The sequence below is a fragment of the Ctenopharyngodon idella genome, chromosome 9, assembly GCF_019924925.1.
Source record: "Ctenopharyngodon idella isolate HZGC_01 chromosome 9, HZGC01, whole genome shotgun sequence".
NCBI lineage: Eukaryota > Metazoa > Chordata > Actinopteri > Cypriniformes > Xenocyprididae > Ctenopharyngodon > Ctenopharyngodon idella.
Window position 1 is genome coordinate 26,182,913 of NC_067228.1, and position 17,282 is coordinate 26,200,194.

Consider the following 17,282-nt stretch of genomic DNA (forward strand, 5'->3'; position numbering starts at 1 on the left):
ACCTTCTTCCATTGCTCCGTGGTCCAGTTCTGATGCTCACGTGTCCACTGTTGGCGCTTTCGGTGGTGGACAGGGGTCAGCATGGGCACCCTGACTGGTCTGCTGCTATGCAGCCCCATACACAACAAACTGTGATACACTGTGTATTCTGACACCTTTCTATCAGAACCAGCATTAACTTCTTGAGCAATTTGAGCTACAGTAGTTCGCTGTTGGATTGGACCACATGGGCCAGCCTTCGCTCCCCACGTGCATCAATGAGCCTTGGCCTCAGTGTGGATGAGCAACATTTGGAAAATGATTGAAAATGCTAGTGTCGACGGGGAGCGTTTTTAAACGAAAACGCTGTTTTCAAATGTATCTGGATTAATGTAGACATAGCCTCATCTTGCTGGACAGAGCTCATCCAAAATATTTTGTGATGCCATTTTAGATCCTCATAACCATATGTCAATTTTAATATGTCTTTCAGTTGTGTGACACTGAAGACTGGAATAATGATGCTAAAAATTCAGCTTTGCCATCAAATGAATAAATTACTTTTTTTTTTTAAAAATGTATTAAAACAGAAAAAAAATTATTTAAAATTGTAATAATATTTCATGATATTACCGTTTATACTGTATTTTTGATCAAAGAAATGCAGCCTTGGTGAGCATAAGAGTCAAACATTCTCAAAATAAATAAATAAATAAATTCTAATCTTACCGACTCCAAACTTTTGAACGGTAGTGTATTTATAGTTTTACCTTAAAAAAAGTAAAAACTAATAAAATAAATAAACAAATAAATAAAATTGAGATATTTGTTGAGATGTGTACACTCACGTGTATTCACGTTATTGCTATTTGTTTGATGGTTACGCCACATGACATTTTTAGAGTCGTTAAATTGAAACTGGAAAATAGTATTAAAGTTTTTTTCAGACCACATGAAACAAACATAATTACAAAGAGAAGAATTTGGCTTTTTTTTTCCTTTTAGTTATTGTGGCCTAAAGGACTGTTAGGTAAAAACTTGAGTACAGCACTGACAAACTGACAGCACTGGTTCCGGATTGTGAGCAATATTTATTAGCTTCACGATCTTCATAATCTCTTGCAATGTTGATTTGTTCCACCCTTGAAAATTCCTCATTATGAGCACCACCCAAAATGACTGTGGGAAGGAAAGATGCATACATCAGCATCCTACAGTAGAACACAGTGATCCAGCTCACTATTTTTTCTACTAAAAACATAACAAATAGAAAATAACCCAGGACTATTAGTTAAAAGGGCCAATCCCTCTGCCTGGGACCTCAGAGAGAGCCATTTGTCCCTGTAAGGAAAGGCAGAATGAGGGATGGGGGCCAGCAGCCTGCCTCTTTTGTCTCCCTGCTCACACAGAGGACATCCCAGATGGATGAGTGGAGGGGGGATGGGACGGAAAGAGGGATACAAGGAGAAGAGAGGGAAAGACAGTCTTTCATCTGATCCATCATTGCTCCTCCTTTCATGCTCCTAGCCGAAGTGTGTGTGGCTCATCAGTTCCTGCTCTTCTGTTTGATATTCAGTGAGCCATTTACTCAGAATGGTGAGTGATGTTGCAGCACATATCAGTTTAAAGAAGCAAATGGATCTGCTTTGAGATGCTAGTCAGCTGTATTGAATTAGGCATCGCCTGTGGCATTTTTCAGTGCCGCCTAAAAGGCTAAACAGCAAAATTTTAGCTTTGGTACAAAGAGGCTCCACTTCAAATAATCATTATATGTTATTTTATTTCATACACTATTCATAAATAATAAAATAAGCTACATAAAGATTCAACAAACTAAAATCATTGACATCTGACAAGCACAGGTTTGGTGAAACTTAAAGGGTTAGTTTACCAAAAAATGAAAATAATGTCATTTATTACTCACACTCATCTCATTCTACACCCGTAAGACCATCATTCATCTTCAAAACACAAATTAAGATATTTTGATTAAATCCGATGGCTCAGTGAGGCCTCAATAGACAGCAATGCCACTGAAAATCTCAAGATCCATAAAGGTACTAAAACATATTTTACAACAGTTCATGTGAGTTCAGTAGTTCTACCTTAATGTTATAAAGCGACGAGAATACTTTTTGTGCGCCAAAAAAACAAAATAACGACTTTTCAACAATATCTTTGATTTCAAAACACTGCTTTGGAGCTTTATGATTCTTTTGTTTTGAATCAGTGGTTCGAATCAGATCTTCTGTCAAACGGCTAAACTTCTGAAATCACGAGACTTTGGCGCTCCAATTCGATTCGTAAAGCTCCGAAGCAGTGTTTTGAAATCGGCCATCACGAGATATTGTTGAAAAGTCCTTATTTTGATTTTTTGGCGCACAAAAAGTATTCTTGTCGCTTTATAATATTAAGGTAGAACCACTGAACTCACCTGAACTGTTTTAAATATGTTTTTAGTATCTAGATTTTCAGTGGCTTTGCTGTCTATAGAGGCCTCACTGAGCCATTGGATTTAATCAAAATATCTTAATTTGTGTTCCGAAGATGAATGAAGGTCTTACGGGTGTAGAACAACATGAGGATGAGTAATTAATGACAGTATTTTCATTTTTGGGTGAACTAACCCTTTAATTCGGTCATCAAAACATTTAAAAACATCTGAAAAAGTTGGTGCAGTACCAATGTTGGTTTCAATACTAAATCAGTACCTCCATATAAACAGATGGAAGGTACAGTAGATAGATTTTTATATCAACAGGACCTTTTACTAAACCAGTAACTGAAGGAGACATGAAAGCTGCAGTGTTGCCAAGTCCGCGGTTTTTACGCAGAATTGGGCTACTTTAACACTGTTGCCGCGGGTTGTTTTTCATGTCCGCGGGTTGAAACAACCCCAAATAACATGGTATTTAGCCCCTGGAATGCGAACTCTACCTGGGGAACCCAACCAAAAATGCGTATTTTACCCCCCGGAATGCGATTTTTTTTACCGGGGGACCCCCCTGAAATGCGATTTGGCTAGTTTTGGGCTAGTTTTGAATAGCAATTGGGCGGATTTTGTTGTGTAAACCTGGCAACCCTGGAAACCTGTCGTATATATACAGGTGAGTTTACTACTACATATTATTTAATTATGTATATAATTTAATTATGTGTATATAGTATATACACTTCCAGTCAAAAGTTTGGAAACATTACTATTTTTAATGTTTTTGAATGAAGTCTCTTATGCTCATTAAGGCTGCATTTATTTCATAATAAATAAAGAAAAAACAATAATATTGTGAAATATTATTACAATTTAAAATTATGGTTTTCTATTTTAATATACTTTAAAATATAATTTATTTCTGTGATGCAAAGCTGAATTTTCAGCATCATTACTCCAGTCTTCAGTGTCATATGATCCTTCAGAAATCATTATAATATGCTGATTTGATACTCTGTTATTATCAATGTTGAAAACAGTTGTGTTGCTTAATATTTTTTTGGAACCTGTGATACTTTTTTCAGCATTTATTCAAAATATAAATCTTTTCTAACAATATAAATCTTTTTATCAATTTAACACATCCATGCTGAATAAAAGTATTAATTTCTTTCAAAAAAAAAAAAAAAAAAAAGAAAGAAAAAAAATTACTGACCCCAAACTTTTGAATGGTAGTGTATATTGTTACAAACGATTTCTATTTTAAATAAATGCTGATATTTTTTAACTTTTTATTCATCAAAGAATCCTGAAAAAGTATCACAGGTTATAAAATAATATTAAGCAGCACAACTGTTTCCAACATTGATAATAAATCAGCATATTACAATGATTTCTGAAGGATCATGTGACACTGAAGACTGGAGTAATGATGCTGAAAATTCAGCTTTGCATCACAGAAATAAATTATATTTTAAAGTATATTAAAATAGAAAACCATAATTTTAAATTGTAATAATATTTTACAATATTATTGTTTTTTCTGTATTTATTATGAAATAAACACAGCCTTAATGAGCATAAGAGACTTCGTTCAAAAACATTAAAAATAGTAATGATTCCAAACTTTTGACTGGTGGTGTACACAGGTCAAAAGTTTGATAATTATGATTTTTAAGCAATGCTTTTGAAAGAAATCTCAAAGGTCATTTGACAACAAACATTTACACATATATATCTTCAATAAAAGTTTGTTGTCACATGACATCATGATTTCCTTACAGTGCAGCATGTACTGTACACTGCTCATTTGGTTAATATAGTAGGTCATCTGGGTATATATCCGTGTAACGTAAAATTTGCATACTGTGCACAATCTACATACTATATCACGCAAAGATATAAAGATAGTATGCTATGCTATTCTGAACATAGCCTGAACATGTTTTGTTTTGTTTTCAAAAAAGAGTGTTTGCAAGAAAGAAAGAAAAAAGACAATGCCATTCGCGAAGATTAAAGCCAAACAAATGCACTTACACACTCGGAATTAGTTACATGATAGCTAGTTTAGTATTCAGATGCATAAAGTCTAGAATAAATATTTGAGGAAGGGGTGCTTCCGGCCCCGCGGCCCTGCCTGTTTGAAGAACAATATTAGCTGTGTGTGTTTAGCTGGAAGTCTATCCCAGCAAGAGGGAGGAGATATAGCACAAGAACACTGAATGAAATTAATAGTCTGATCGATGACGTTCATGTTGACATATCCTGAAAGATAGATATTGATGGCTGTTTCATTTGCAGTCATTTGTTTTCATTTCATTATGTGAATGTGTTTACCAGCATTCGTGGGGAGACTCTCTCTTGTGTGGCTATAGGCTGATGAGCGGCACTGCTCCTAATTATTTATTTGTCCCTCCCCCCAGCACAGCGACTCCATAAAATATTCATTCCCCAAAGGCTTGATTCACACTCATCCACCCAGCCCCCTCCCAAGGGGCGGGTCGCAGCTCCACACATGTGAATGTGTTTGTCTACATGCCTGCTGTTTTGTCTGTCTGTCTGTCTGTCTGTCTGTGTGTGTTTGTGTGTATGACTCTTTTGTGTCTTGCAACCAGCAAAAGCATAAGGAAAAACAAGCTAAAGAGAATGAAAACTATAAAAATACACCACTGATTCTTGAGAAATGAGCCGAAAAATCCCACAGCTTTTTCTCACAGTTAGACATTTCCATTTTGAAGTCAATTGGATCATTACTAGAATGGTGCTTTACACAAATTTTCAAAATGTCATTGGATTTTCCTGTTTATGTGATCAGTATCACTGCTGTTAAAATCACTTATCCTCACGCCATAATAATTCATATAGATTTAAATATATACAGTTTTAAACCTAAGGAAAGTGTTAATATAACTATATTTAAAATTTAAATTAATTTAATGTCCTGACATATGGAAAAGGGTTCATTTTAAAAAATATACCTCTTTTATGGGGTTACTTTTTGTCAACACAGTCAGATTCATAAAAATCAAACAATATTCAAGTCTGTCTTCAGCCTGAAGGTCTTCTTCATTTCACCTGAGACAGATAAACAAGCTCACGGTGAGTTTTTGGGACCTTTTGAGTTAAATTCATTGTGTGCAATACTAATGAAATGTTAAGGGTTTGTGAGTTTCCAGCATGTATATGATTATTGTTTCATTGTTTGCTGACTTTTGTTTAAACTTGTTCCTGTTTTGTCATTATTGTCAGTTATTTGCTATGTTGTGATGTTAAGAGTGATTTTGCAACCTCCTTTTCCCAAGATAACAGCTCTGAGTCTTCTCCTATAATGCCTGATGAGTTTGGAAAACACCTGACAAGAGATCAGAGACCATTCCTTCATGCAGAATCTCTACAGATCCTTCAGATTCCCAGCTCCATGCTGGTGCTTCTTCTCTTCAGTTCACTCCACTCATTTTCTATAGGGTTCAGGTCAGGGGACTGGGACGGCCATGGCAGAAGCTTCATTTTGTGCTCAGTGACACAATTTTGTGTTGGTTTTGATGTTTGTTTTTGATCATTGTCCTGATGGATGATCCAACCATGACCCGTTATAAGATTTCTAGCAGAAGCGGTCAGGTTTTGATTTTTTATCTGTTGGTATTTGATAGAATCTATGATACCATGTATCTGAACAAGATGTCCAGGTCCTCCAGTAGAAAAACAGGCCCACAACATTAAAGATCCAGCAGTATATTTAACTGTGGGCATGGGGTAGTTTTTATCCATGTGTGCACCAAACCCATCTGGTGGGTTTGCCGCCAAAAAGCTTTTTTTTTTTGAGTTTCACCTGACCATAGAAGCCAGTCCTGTTTGAAGTTCCAGTCTTGTCTGACAACTGAATATGCTGGAGATTGTTTCTGGATGAGAGCAGAGGATTTTTCTTGAAACCCTCCCGAACAACTTGTGGGGATGTAGGTGCTGTTTGATAAATTTTAGGCTTTCTGAGACTCAAGACTCTACTAATCTCTGCAATTATCCAGCTGTGATCCTTGGAGAGTCTTTGTCCACTCAAACTCTCCTCCTCACCGTGCATTAGGATGATTTAGACACATGTCCTCTTCCAGGCAGATTTGTAACATCTTTAGTTGATTGGAACTTCTTAATTATTGCCCTGATAGTGGAAATGGGGATTTTCAATGCTTTAGCTATTTTCTGACAGACTCCTGTGGAACAGGAAGTCATGGCTGGACAATTTCATGTTCATGATCACCCTGGTGTGCAAAAAAAAAAAAAAAAAAAAAAAAAAGTAAATATTAATGGGAATATACTTCAGAGATATTTTACTCATTAAAAATTCTAGGGGTGCCAATAATTGTGGCCATCGTGTTTTGGAGAAAAACATTTATTTCATAATGTGATTTTTTCCCCCACTTTCTTTTCCTTCAATGAAAGGTTAGATTTTTGCTAATTTTATGAATTAAAGATCAAAAGGATAAACAATGCAGATTTATTTTTACAGTCATCTTTGATCATATTTACCAAGGGTGCCAATAATTCTGACCACCACTGTATGTACTGTATGTCTATTTATGCAGCAGCAGCAACATATTTCACATGCTCACAACAGTGTTTCTATGGATATATTAGCAGTAGTAAGTCCATACTTGTGGCATCAGTGTAGCAGATCTAGTAGACCAAGACCAAATACATTAAACATTGCCATATTCGATTGTCATGATAGATCAATTTATTGTGTTACTAATTTCAAAATATACTAAATGAGAAATCTGTAGTTACCTCATTAATTTTATTTATTTATTTATTTATTTTGGCTGAATGAGACATTTTGCATGTAGTGAACGAACAATTTCAAATTGACAAAACAAAGGAGTGTTACTTTGGACAATATTTATAGACAATAGTTGAGAGAACCCAAAGCTCTCAATGCATCAAGTTGCGTTTTCTCAACAATTCCTTTTTTTCTGAGCTACAGTAGTTACACCAGAAAAAAAAAAAAAGAAAAAAAAAAAAAAAAATACACTTAGGACGTTTTGATATGAAAAATATGATTATTTTGTTGACACCATAAAAATTTAGAAAACCCATCAGTCTGAAACCATCATGTAGTCTCAATTTATTTATTCATTCATTGAAGTGAATGATAAATTTGTCAATATTTATAAAAAGATATTTGAAACATTATTTATGTATCGGAGGGTGTTGACATATTGAGAGATTTTTTTTTTTTTTTTTTTTTTTATATAAGAAAATGAAATACGTATGATGTTGCAACAGAGCATGAATGATGAATACCTCTGAACATTTAACAGATTGTTCCAAAATATATTCTTGATACATTGGTACAATTTTTTAGGTCTGTTGCCTGTTTTGTCACCCAATCACTGATATTGTCATGTACAACATACAAAGACATTAATTCATCATGCGAGAGCTGCACATGTGTGTTTTTGTTCATGGGAGCTGCACTACTGCACAGCACAGCACTAAAAACATGTTATGAGAGTAGAAATGTGGGTCAGTTCTGGGGCAGGTCTGATCTTACATAACCAGCCATTGTGCCACCCAGCCACACAAACACACAGTGTGTGAGCTTTATTTTTCTGTGTAAGATACGGCAAGATCAGTGGATCAGTTGGTATTGTGTTGCACTGTTTCATAATGAACGATTACTTGAAAACCTGCCTCTCACTCGTCCACAGTTAGAGAGATAACACAACAACCATTTAAAAGGGTTAGTTCACCCAAAAATGAAAATAATGTCATTTATTACTCACCCTCATGTCGTTCCACACCCGTAAGTCCTTCGTTCATCTTCAGAACATAAATTAAGATATTTTTGATAAAATCCAATGGCTCAGTAAGGCCTGCATCGCCAGCAATAACATTCCCTTTTTCAATGCCCAAAAAGCTACTAAAAACATATTTAAAACAGTTCATGTGACTACAGTGGCTCAACCTTAATATTATAAAGCGACGAGAATAATTTTTGTGTGCCAAAAATAACAAAATAGTGACTATTCCACAATATCTAGTGATGGGCGATTTCAAAACACTGCTTCATGAAGCTTCAAAGCTTTACGAATCTTTTGTTTCTCTTTCTCTTTCTCTTTACTCATAATTTCATTCTTGCAGGTTTTTCAGGGGCAGTGATTTTGAACGCTTTGTTTGTCAGTTCTGACACCATTGCACAAAGATGACTTTTCTGAACACTCGGTTCTTGTGTTTTTAGCGCTTTAAAATGAAGAGTGTCTTCAGGACTAGATTTTAAGTGTATCCAGAACTTTAAAGCTCTTTTTTTAATCATTACATTGAGGGGAAGATGGCCTAGTTCTGCCCTACAGGCGTTATTAGGTGTGTTTCTGTGGACATGAAGGATGTACATGTAGAGCTTCTAAAGGATGTTTGTCCCAAACCTTATGGCTGTAGTTACTCGTTGGACCCCAGAACTCACTTCCATATAAGACAATAGGCAGTATCACACTATCAAAAATCCTTGTCCAAATTCTGATTGGAATGTTTATTTTGAATAATTTAGTTTGTATGGCATGCATTGCATTTTTAATAGCCAAATTGAAATTTCCAGTGGGTGTTAAAACCAAAACAAGATAATTATATTGTAAAGAGTGTTGAAGAGTGGTGTTATTTACAGTAAATGCATGTTTATGTTCCAGATTTCTGTTTTTTTTTTTCCTGAAATATCATAATCTTAGCTTTTTGGATACTGACTTCTAAGGCCCAGTCATGGCAGTATTTAGTTAAAATGTCTAGGTTGTTCTGGAGACATTCCGGCATGTTAGATAGAATTAGTAAGTCGTCTGCATACAGCAAATATTTGACTTCTATGTCAAATAGTTGTAGTCCTGAACTCTCTGATTGGTCCAGTAGATCTGCCAATTCATTAATATAAATGTTAAATAAAGTTGGGCTGAGGCAGCAGCCTTGTCTGACCCCTCGCTCTTGGGAAAAATATTCTATTCTTTGTTGACCAATTTTTACTGCACATTTATTTTGGTTATACATGTTTTTAATTAAGTAATATATTTTACCCCCAATACCACTTTGAATGATTTTATAAAACAATCCTTTATGCCAAATGGAGTGAAAAGCTTTCTTGAAATCTACGAAGCATGCAAATATTTTTCCGTCTTTCTTTTGGTGTACATGTTTTTTTATTAATGTGTGTGAATAATTAATGTGTTATTTTATTAATTAGTAATTTTATTAATTTTATTAATTTGCTAATTTATTAATTAGTGTGTGAATATGATCATTGGTTCGATGTTTAGGGAGGAAGCCAATTTGAGATTTGTTGATGACATTGTGCTGCTTTAAGAAAGATGAAATCCGAGAGTTAATTATAGAACAAAATACTTTTCCTAAATTACTGGTTACACAGATTCCTCTGTAGTTATTAGGGTCTGTTTTGTCTCCACTTTTAAAGATGGGATAAATAAGCCCTGTATTCCAGACCTCTGGAAAAACACATGAACTCAGAATCAAGTTTAAGAGTTTGAGCAATGTATTCTGAAGTTCAGGAGAGCTGTTTTTTAGCATCTCATTTTTTATTTTGTCAGGGCCACAGGATTTATTAGATTTGAGAGATTTCAGTTTTCCACTAAGTTCTTGTTGGATTATTGGATAATCTAGTGGATTTTGGTTGTTTTTGATGCATGACTCAAGAGCGTTTAATTTTTCAAGGACTTTTAATTGGTTGGGATTATTTAAAGGGTCAGTTTGATGGCTATAGAGGTTCTCAAAGTAATCTTTCCAAATTTGACCATCTTGTATGGCTGGTTCTTGTGGCTTTGTAGTGTTCAAACTGTTCCACATGCTCCAGAACTGGCCCTGATCAATTGTGTTTTCAATCTTTTGAAGCATGTTGTTATAATAATCCAGTTTCTTCTGTCTTAGTGTGTTGTTGTATTGTTTCAGAAGTTCTAAATGTTTTAAGCGCAACTCAGTGTTGACTGGATCTTTGTTTTGTTTTGTTTTTTATTTGAAATGAATCGTAGCTCTTGTCTAATTGTTTTACAGTCAAGGTCAAACCATTTTTTTTTAGAAGGTTTTTGTTTAATGCTTTTTTTGTGTTTACATGGTGTCATTTTATTTAAATGAGCTTGTTTTGCTATATTTTTTTAAAAAAATGTCATTAATATGTTTAATTGCTAAATCAATTCCCTTCCAATTATTATCAAATGTTGAATTGCTAAACAATGTTATGGAATTGACTATTTCATTTGACTTTAACACGTTAATATATGTTTCAGCAGTGCTATGAGTCCATCTATATGACGTGTTAAGTTTATATAGATGAATTGGCTTTTTATGAATTTCTCTTGATTTGATGTTTTCACCCTTAATCATCAGACAAGGGTGACTGAGCTTTAATGGTAAATGCACTGAAATAGGAGGGGATTATATTTGATATGGCATAATCTACAACACTGTTCCCAAGATTTGAGCCATAGGTAAAGTGTCCACAGGAATCTTCTTTGATTCTACCATTCGGGATATAAAGACCTAAAGTTTGACAAAGGTGAGCTATCTCCTTCCCATGTCTATTAACTCCAGTATCCTGGTTATTTCTTCTAGGTAGGGTATTAAAGAGGTCTTGGGGTATTTGTGTGAACAGATGTTTATCTCCTGAATTATCAATGTAATCTGGTTCTAAACCAGTTCGAGCATTTAAATCTCCACATAGTAAAATTTTCCCCTGAGTTTGATATTGATAAATTTCTCACTGTAAAGTGTGAAATATTTCATCATCGTAGTATGGAGAATCTGATGGAGGAATATAAATTCCACAGATAAAAAGGTCTTTATCCAATTTTAACCATATGTGTTAATCCAAATGTTTTAGAGCACAAACCCTGAATATTCCAAAAGCTAATGTTTAACATTTTATATGATCAGAGATTCACTCACTCTGTCTATCACTCACTCAATCACTCACTCACTCTCTCTCTCTCTCTCTATATACAGTAAATATAGAGAGAGAGCTGTACACTCACTACTTTACATTGTAGCAAAGTGTCATTTCTTCAGTGTTGTCACATGAAAAGATATAATAAAATATTTACAAAAACGTGAGGGGTGTACTCACTTCTGTGAGATACTGTATATAAAACAAGAAAAATAAACACAAGTACATATAGTACATATCTTGTTTTAGACACTTAATGAATAGAAGAAATATTCCCATACATGCACATACTGACAGGCAAACACATGCACACGTACAAACGTACCCCAATATTTGCTTCTATTTCTACCTCTGTCACTTGAGTCTTGTGTTTACCCACCCCAATATCAGATATTGCAAAACACTGAGAGAAAGAGAGAGAGAGAGAGAGAGAGAGAGAGAGAGAGAGAGAGAGAGAGAGAGAGAGAAAGAGAAAGAGAGAGAAAGTAAAAGAAAATGAAAGAAACTTCCTCCTCGATGAAAGTTGCACAACCACCTTCAGAATGCAGTAAACAAGACAATTTATTTGGCTTCACCAGGCCATTATCTCTGAGATCACACAACAACATTAATCACATGCAAAGAGACAAATAATAAAATAATGCTTAAAGAACTCGTTATGGGAGTGTGTTGTTGATTAAAAAGGTATTGGACTGCAGCAACACATTTACTGACTCATGACCAAGCACTAAAGTAATGCAACTAAAATGTTCTAGGGGGAAAAAAAAGTGTATGAATAATGTATTTGTGCTAATGTTTTGAGAACAATATTAAACAAGAAGATAAAATTATATAATATCTTTGTCTTATCACACGCATGCCATTTACAATTCTCATTAGCGGCGCTCATGAAGCTTAAAGCATAAACAGTAGGCCAAAATATTAAATAAATGCACACTGAGTGACAGGTATTCCAGTGATTTCTGAGGAATTGTGTGGGTGCAGACTCTGTGTGGACCTGCTTATCACTTGACTAAAATTCTAAGGTCTTGTTTGCAGGAAGAAGCTAAATAAATCTGCACTTCTGGATTGGTAAGCGGTTAGGAATGATGTGATAATGGCTTTTGTGAATGGGTGGATGTGGTTGTGGGTCATCTGTTGTTGTTTGCGTGCTGGTTTGGGCATGTGAGAGAGGTCGGAGTCTGGACTTAGCCCCCCGGAAACAGCAAACATTCCCACTTATCCCAGCCAGGCCTGGGAAAGAGCCACAGGCTGCGGCCAAGTGTAAACAAGCAGGAAAGAAGGAAGCAGCAGCAGCAGAAGAAGAAAGAGGCCACATTCCATGACTTGTCTGAGCAAGGAGAAAGAAAGTGAGAGAGAGAGAGAGTTAGTGAGTGACAATTGGTTAATTCCCACAAATTTTCTCAAAGAGTTTCCTGTAAGCTCATAGATGGTAAACATGTTTTTGAGACACTGATGAGCCAGAGAATGCATGAGAAACATTAGTTTGTAAGTACAGAATTTCATGTGAATTTGTGACTCACAGACACTCCCTTATCAGCCTGATTGATTTCAGATGTCTAGTCATTTTTTGTCCTCAACCATTTTGCACCCATCATTCCATGTTTGTATTTGTGGTGGTTTTCTGCAGCTGGCTGGCTTTATGTTTAGGAGAGAGTGGAGTAAGATCAGAGCTGTGTCACCCCTAATCTGGTGCACAATATTTATAACATGACCATATATTTAGAAAGGGCCAATCATATACAGCTGCCTGCAATTGAGAGGCTTTTTTTTTTTTTTTTTTTTTCTTCAGCAGTCATTGCTCCAGTCTTCACTGATCCTTCAGAAATCATTCTAATATGCTGATTTGCTGCTCAAGAAACATTTCTTATAATTATCAATGCTGAAAACAGTTGTGCTGCTTAATATATTTGTGGAAATTGTGATACTTTTTTCTTTGATGGATAGAAAGAACAAAAGTATTTATTTGTGTTACAGCCCATAACCAAATTATATAGCTTGTACAACAAGATGGAAATTTATAACATTATTAATGTCTTTACTGTCACTTATGATAACGCGTCCTTACTAAATAAAATTTCTTTAAAAAAATACAAATAAAATAAAAATCTTACTGTACCCAAACTTTTGGCTAAAGATATATGTCATTAATTATTATTAAATTAAGCATTTTGCCAGCGTTGGGGTAAGATGTGCCAGTAGCTCAAATTGAGCTTTACCCCAAAATGCTTGAAATACGGTTGGAAATACTATTATAAAATCTTGAAAACTGTTTCAGTAGTTTAAAATATTGTTGATAATGATACAAATAATGCTCACTGTTGCCAGCTGATTTTCAGGAAAAGTTGCTAAAGGCGGGTCGATTTGTTGCTGAAAGTTGCTAAATGATGTTGTGATGTCATTGCACGATGATGTCAATATGTAATGATGTAAAACCGCATTGTTATGTAGAACACATAGTGACGTTACACAAATTAACTGGCCATCTTGGCAAAAAATATGATGTGAAATTTGTTAATGTAATAGAGTTCTGATGTTTCAGCAAACAGTTGTGACATTTACACTTAACAATTTAGAGAATTTCAAGAATGTTTTTTTGAAAAATGTTCCAAAGCGATTAAGAAAAACTAAAATCTGTGCCAGGTACTGTTCTCGCCTGTGTTCTTGTGATTCACTGATATAAACTGGGACAATACGATCTCTCTCTCTCACACACACAAGCACATTAAGTCATCTTGTTTATATGTTGAAGCAGGTGAGCTGTGGGCGGGTCCTATCTAAACGCCGCCCCTCCCTGCTGCTGTTACAGAGAGTTCTGGGAAAAACAACAAAGGCAAAAGAGGAAAAAGAGAGGGGGGAGGGAGACCATGATCTCACCCCCTGAATGCTGGCCAAGTTGATAGTGAGTCATCCCAGGTGTGCTCAGGTGTTTGTGTTTGTCTGTTTTCAGTCTCATGAGCTCTTTGTACATCTCATGCTGTCTTTGTTCATCGCATGTTTGTATGGAGCAACCCTATTACTCTGGCCTATCAGCATCTGTTTGCCAGACAGATAGACAGACAGAGTAATGGAGACAGACAGTGAAAGAGGGTGTCTTTGATAGTTCATCTGTCTGTCTGGCGAGTCTCTGCAGGTCAGATCTGGCCTGAAAAGTAGTAGAAAGCAAGTGAGAGACAGAGAAAGAGTGAGAGAGTGAGGGTGGGAGAGGACTAATCCCTCCGCTGAGCCTGCCTTTACAACAGAAGCAGAAAAAGAAAAAAAATTCTAGCACTTACGCAATGCTGAAAGTCCTTTAACAGGCAAACAACATGAATCAGCTGAGAAACCTCACCTCAGACTCTGTTTTACAGTAAAGCATGTGTAACACATGCTATGACTTTCATATGTCTCAGAGAACAATAAATGAAAATGCAAGTCTCTAATGTTTGGAACAAATGCACTGGATTGGCGTGGTCACATATGCAAAATTTTTCAGACAAAAAAGGTCCATTGCTATTGTCAATAGTGTAGCGATGTTTGAAGCACAGAATTCACTTTCTAAAAAAGCAGTTTTCTGTTGGTCAACGCAGCAATTCCGCAAGATCCAACTTGAACCTGTTGTGAAATCTGCATGGGGAAATTTTTTACCCTTATGCAAAATTCCCAATCATGTGGATTTGTATTAAAATGACTGGATTTTGCCCTTTATTCAGAATATGCTTGGTAGATATCTCTATCTGAGAAAAAAAAGTGATTGTTATACTTTCAAATTTTTTTCTGCTGTTTAAAGTATAAGCCTTTGACTTTAAACATATTTTTTATTGTTAAAGGATTAGTTCACTTTCAAATGAAAATTAGCCCAAGCTTTACTCACAATCAAGCCATCCTAGGTGTATATAACTTTCTTCTTTCTGACGAACACAATCAGAGAAATATTCATAAATATCCTGACACATCCAAGCTTTATAATGGCAGTAAGTGTTACCAAAACAGTATGAGCTGAAGAAAGTGCTTCCATCCACATCCATCCATCATAAACATATTCCACACGACTCCGGGGGGTTAATAAAAGTCTTCTGAAGAGAACCGATGCGTTTGTGTCAAAAAAAAAAAAAAAAAAAAAAATCTATATTTAACAAGTTATGAAGTAAAATATCTAGCTTCCACCAGACCACCTTCCGTATTTTGCTTAAGAAAGTGTAAAACTCTTGCAGTTCAAAAAGCTTACGCTACGTCCTACGCCTTCCCTATTCAATATACGGGACTGAAGGTGGTCTGGTGGAAGCTGGATACTTTACTTCATAACTTGTTAAATATGGATATATTTTTTTTTACACAAACGCATCGCTTCGCTTCAGAAGACCTTTATTAACCCCCCGAAGCTGTGTGGAGTATGTTTATGACGGATGGATGTGGATGGAGACACTTTCTTCAGCTCATACTCATTTGGTAAAGCTTACTGCCATTATAAAGCTCAGATGCGTGTAGATATTTATTAATATTTCTCCGATTGTGTTCATCAGAAAGAAGAGTCATATACACCTAGGATGGCTTGAGGATGAGTAAATCTTGGTCTAATTTTCATTTGAATGTGAACTAATCCTTTAAGCAGTTAAAAGTTAGCATAGCATGATGCTAATACTGTTGCTGAAGTTGAGGGCTATTGTAACTATAGTAACATTTAAAAAATCTAAAGTTTGATTCTTTAAAATATATAACAAACATGTATTACTACAAGGAGCATTACAAGACACAAATCGCAAATAAATAAACATAAATGTTCTCTCCTACCTTCCACTGCCCACACTGTTTCATGCCATGACTTTTCTGGTAAAAATGGCAGTTAATCAGAACTGTGACCATAAAAACTGGTTTTGACAGGTTAACTTCTTGGAAGTTTAAGAGCAGCTGAGAGCATTTCACTGTATCGCTTAACCCTCGAGTACTGTAGAAATAATGTCCACATAAGCTAGAACAGGCCAGTTTGAGCTCTATGTACTTCTGACCAAAAGTTCAGGCTGTGAAACCATACGACCTGTTTTTGCAGCCTGTAAGTGAAGCAGCAATAGTTGGCAACACACTACACATATACATACACATTCATACACAGCTATATTTAAATGCAATTGCTCAGAAACCTTGATTTCTTCTGCACCATTAGCTCTTCCAGTCCCTCTAAGGTACAGTGTAGTATATATGGTCATTCAGGGACTACGTCTAACCAAATAATGTCTAACTATTATGTTGCACTTTAGCATGTCTCATTCACTTAACATGATTAGTTTAACCCTCAGATGGCTTGTACTTTCTCTCTCTCTCTCTCTCTCTCATTATTAAAGCCCATTACGCCCCTCTGTAGAACAGCACTATACAGCAGTATCAGTGCACATGCTTCAGTATAACCGGCATAGGGATGTAATATGCAACTAAAAATGACCTAGATCAGCACTGTTACTTTAATGAGTTGTATAGATTTGACCCCAGGACAGTCTGACAAGAGCCCTCAGTGGTGCTTTAAAAGGGTTTACAGTCCAAGGGTTTTACTTTTCTAGAGGAAAGAAAAAGTATGACCAAGGATTTTTTTTTTTGAGATGTCAAGTATTTATTTTTCTGAGGTTTTTCTGTCTGTGAATTGGAACATATCCATTTGATCACTAAGTTGTTGGTTACAGATGAATGTAAATGACAGATGCTTATGCTGTTTAAATGAATTAAAAGATTTCATTTTTAAAATATGTAGATAATTATTCCATTAAAATTCTTTCTAGATGAAGTTTAGAAAGAAGGGATTTTAACTCATGTTAAATAATTACAAGGTAAGTCCCATCATGACACATCATGACAGTTACAAGAATAACGACCATATAAAAATGTAAACGATACAAAATTTTTAAAACAATCAAACTGGTAATGTGTGTTAATTTGTGTAATGTGTATGAGCTTGTGCAACTTTAACTTGGGATTTAA